Here is a 4,504-nt window from a genome sequence, read left to right as displayed (position 1 = left end):
AGCAGGGTTTAGGGACTAAGCTGCACGTGCAGGACAACAGCTCTTACAGCCTGGCTCTCACCTGACCTTTTCCATTGTCTCCTCTGATGATGTGCACCAGTATCTTATTTAGCTATACAGTCCATACAAACATGATATTAGCTTTTTTTCCAAGTCTTTTTCAACTTCTGGGCTGTAGTTTCTAAAGAGGTCATGAAAGGCAAACTGTGGTTTATGAGTCTTTAAAAACTGCATGACAGTAAAAGAAGCAAAGAAAACGTTGCTCCCCAACACTCTCACCCTCTTACCCTTCAAGGTCAAATATTCTTGGGCAGGCTCTTGAAACACACACACATAAGTCACAGCAACTTAATGCCAGTATGTTTTTCTTCTTATTTTTACTATAAATGTAATAGCGGCTGTAAAAACATTTTGACATTGAATAAAGGATTGCCAAGTGAAAAAGACTGAGAAACTTTGCCTTTGGCCGTGCACCACTGCCTTTACAGTATGTCAGCTTGTGCTTCACAAGAGAGCACTGTCTTTTTGGTCACATTGGAAGTTATCCCATAATTCAGTCCCATTCTGCTCCTCCTCTCCATCACTCCTTAAAGGGGCCCATGCTTGCATCGAACAGTGGAAGCATGAAGCTACAGCCTTGATTTTTGTCCCTGTGCACAGCTTCGGCATGTGCATTATGGTCTTTTTGATTGTTTAAGTGAAAACTATTTTCGGTTGATTTGCAATAATGCCTGGAAACAATAAATGTGAATGTATCCTGAGAGAGTGAGAAAACATGATCTGCATATCATATCAATGGCATTCACTTATCCTTCATCGCTGTATATAAACTGTTCTCTTCGAATCCAGAAATAAGAGCAGAAAACATGCTTCCTGAGTAGCAGCTATGTAACGTGAGGGATGATGCTGACCGTGGTGACGGCTCCTGGGACCTCTGGTCAGGCCCCCGAACAAAATGGTGAGTGTGGCAGGTGTCATCTAGCATTCCAGTGGTGCCAGCGGGTTGATTATGGGCAATGGAAACTCGAATGAGGCAGTGCTATGTTTAGTCCTACCCAGAACAGAACTCGGGGAAAGACGCTCCTGAATCAACAGTTACTTTTTCTTCCTTGAAGTGCCCCTATAATTCTGCATTACCAGTAATTTACAACGGCTACAATGATCTATCTTTCGCCAGTAGGTTGGAGAGTGCTGTGCGCAACCTTTGTTGACTAGAGGGTGAGAATAGGACACGGTAATTGAAAACACAATGTTTGCTTCTTAACACTTCTCCATACAAGAGAGAGAAAAGTTGTTTATAACTTTTTCAGCAATATCACAAACGGTGAGTGACGTCATTGTGGCAGGCCGTAATGTGCGAGTTCCGAAATGTCAATTCCTAATACGTGTGTTCCTCCTACCGATCCCATTCAAACCTAGCTTTAGTTTTGCCACAGAAGATGAGATGGACACACTACATTTTGTTTTGCTTTTAGAGCAAAAGAGAAACAGTTAACTTTTTCTCTCCTGCACTGCAGGTCACTAAGTACCGTACCACTATCTATCTGCAGATCCATCTTTTTTTTGGTAGATGCCTTTTCACTGGAGGCTGTTTGATTTCACAGGTTCTGTATTTGTGACATCAAAATAGGTTGCCATGGGAAAATTACAACTTCTAATTAAAAATGTAGGGGTCACGAGTTTCCCAGAAGCACTACGGCATGGATTCTAAAAAGAAAGAATCACAACGTTTAAAAAAACAACCCTGAGTTCTGTCAGCCTCTTACTTTCCAGATCTGAATGGTGGGGAAAAAATATTTGGGGGGGGAGGGCGGGGCCGGACTAAGCTTAAACTAAGTTTGTGATATGACTGCCCATCAGCACAAGCAGACTCAGGAAACCATGCAGTGAAGATGGTAATTTGAAGATCATAGGAACTAGAGACAGAAAAAACCTAGTAGATCATCTTTCCCAGCTAGCTATTAATACTGGAATGTTTTCTCCAACATGTTCATGAGTGCTTGGTCAAACACAGGATTCCATTTGCCTTGGAAAATTATTCCAGAACCTAGTGGTTCTCACTCATACTCCTCCTAAACAGTAGATACTTGACTTTGTTTAGGTGCTTACCATTGTAAATTAGTTTTCTTTTCAGGTTTTGCAAATGTTTTTAAACAGTTCTGGTATCTCTGTCATCCCCTGAGTCATTATTCAGCTGAATAATATGTTTTTAGTTCTCTGTTTTTTTATGATGTATGGTCCTTTCCAGTCATACAGACACTCTTTTACAGTTCCAAGTATGCATTTTTCTGGTACGGTGTCCCAAAGAATACTCGACATTCCACAGCTGATTAAAGGAAAAACGATCTCTTTGCCTTTGGCTATTTTGACTTACAAGACCACAACCCATTGTCTTTTTGCTACCGTTTCACATTGCCAGCATATACCTAATTTTCTAAGAAAAAGATCTAGAAGTGAATTTATCAGAAATTGTCACTATCTGTACCTTTAGATCTCTTCTTGCCTTACTGAGTAGGAGCATGCAGCCTGCTGGGTTCTACTCACCAAAGTATTTTCCTTGCTACGAACATCTCTTCATTAAATAACATTACACTGATTCACTGCAAGCATCTGCAGACTGTTTGTGAAATATGCCAGATAACGGGCCTTGGCTATTTAGGTATGTCTGGGAAATTCTAAGACTAGCCAAGAGTAACTTTATACCTCAATGAGATCACCACTGGCCTGCCCACCAGAAGGTCCTCATCTGATGGCTGATTTAATTGCATCATGAATATACATGACAACAGACTTGACTTGGAGAGGAACTCACATGCACAAAGGTAACAGCTCTCCTAAAAGCCAGCTTCTTCTGAAGTGAGCAGTAGGAGCTATGCTGGACTAGATGTTCTCTGTTACACAAACAGTTGCAGCTACCATCTGTGAAGTACAAAGATTTCTTATAAGCTCTTGCCTAAGATTTAGGCCGTCTTTAAGAATCTTTACAAAGATCTTACAAAAGCAACAAGGCAAAAATATCAAGTACATGTGCTACTTGCCTGGAAATGAATAATCTCTGATTTGAAGTTAGTTCCTGTTACAACTCTGTTGTAAGTGGTTCATTGCCAATATTGCATGTGACTCATTATTGTGACTAAGACCCTTCAGCTTTTAGCTCTTAAATCACAGATATAAAAAGCCAAACTGAATACATAAAGAAGAAAAATTAACTAAGTTTCTAGCGTAGGCCTTTTTTTCTAAACTACAGAAAGTTAAATTTGCGTTATGAATTCCAAAGCTTGTGGAACTACAATTAAGGCTAAAAAAGGGCCATAATATAAAACTAACAATGGATTCTTGTTTTTTCTATTGGTTTTAAACTACCATAGCTAATTGGGATGAGGCCTAGATGTATGTGATAGCTCTTAAAATGCTGATCTGTACTTTCATGAATGTAGAAAATGCCATTCATCTGTATTTAATGAGAAGTGTTCATTTTCTGAAGCCAGCTTACTGTCATGAAAAATTCTAGCCAGCAGCCTAGAAGCTATTTTACTGGTTGTTATTGCCCTTCACTGCCCTCTATTTTATAGCGTGAAAGAATAAGGTCTCATAATACTTAGACGTAGTCCCTCACATCAGAACTGTGGACTTAAATTCAGTTCAGGATATACACTTAATATTTCTGTAACGGGCTGAAACAAAATCTCAGACCTGAATCTTCCAAATCTCATTGTTGGCTAGTCTGGGTCCAAACGAGCTAAAAAGGGTTGACCTCAGGTGAGATACAGGACTGTAGGCTGGGTCCATCTCTAACAGTTAAAACCTGCAAAAAACAGACAGAAAGTTTACACTTTTATGCAGCTCTTCCACCACAATATTTAAACTAAAGCATTTTCACTTTCTGATAATTAGCTTCTGGACCCTCTCCTTGGATAATACAGACTGACTGGCTTCTTCAAGACTGCTGAAAAGCATCATGTCACTGCCATTTGACCAAACAAAACAACAACACAACAAAAAACCCCCTCCAATAGGCACTATATAATAACCAATGGACTTCTTTTGCTTATGATTTATAGAAGATAGTGGCAAGGCTATGACATAAGCTAAAGAAGCCCATTGGTTGTTACATATTTGTAAAACTTGCACTAAGACCTTCAGGGCTGAACAATGCTCTCTAACCAGGTATCGTACTAAACCCCACATTTGTCTTGTCCCAAGGCTGTCGCTTGGTGCACTGGCCGTTTTTATACCATTATCTGTGAGATTTGTAAAAACCGAGAGATTTTTATCTTTGCAGAATTTTATTTCGTGTCATTAACGGAGACTTAGCAAAACTTTTCCCAAAAGAGAGTCTTGTGAAAACAATCCTTTCCTTGAAATTTTATAAAATGGAAGCAACAGGGGAAGAGATATTGCAACTGACCAGGAGTTGGGCAGACGAGAACCTCATGGTGTTTAACACCGAAAAATGCAAGGTTCTCCACCTTGGGAGGAAAAACCTGCAGCACCCTTATAGGCT

The 4,504-nt window shown here is 39.9% G+C and overlaps 1 long non-coding RNA gene across 1 annotated transcript in view; it reads right to left on the bottom strand.

Moving 5' to 3' along the window:
* Positions 1 to 1,855: 1,855 nt before the first annotated feature.
* LOC109317838 overlaps positions 1,856 to 4,504 on the bottom strand; it is a 20,482-nt gene continuing 17,833 nt past the window's right edge. Inside the window, exons 2-3 of the long non-coding RNA XR_002103129.1 lie at positions 3,694 to 3,805; positions 1,856 to 2,919 (exon numbers count right to left, since the gene is read on the bottom strand). This is a non-coding gene — a long non-coding RNA (uncharacterized LOC109317838). The remainder of the gene's footprint in view (positions 2,920 to 3,693; positions 3,806 to 4,504) is intronic.

Source organism: Crocodylus porosus, unplaced genomic scaffold (assembly GCF_001723895.1).
Source record: "Crocodylus porosus isolate Cpor-Errol unplaced genomic scaffold, CroPor_comp1, whole genome shotgun sequence".
NCBI classification, from domain to species: domain Eukaryota; kingdom Metazoa; phylum Chordata; order Crocodylia; family Crocodylidae; genus Crocodylus; species Crocodylus porosus.
Note: the sequence above shows the minus strand (reverse complement) of the source record. Positions and strands in the feature narration are given on the sequence as shown.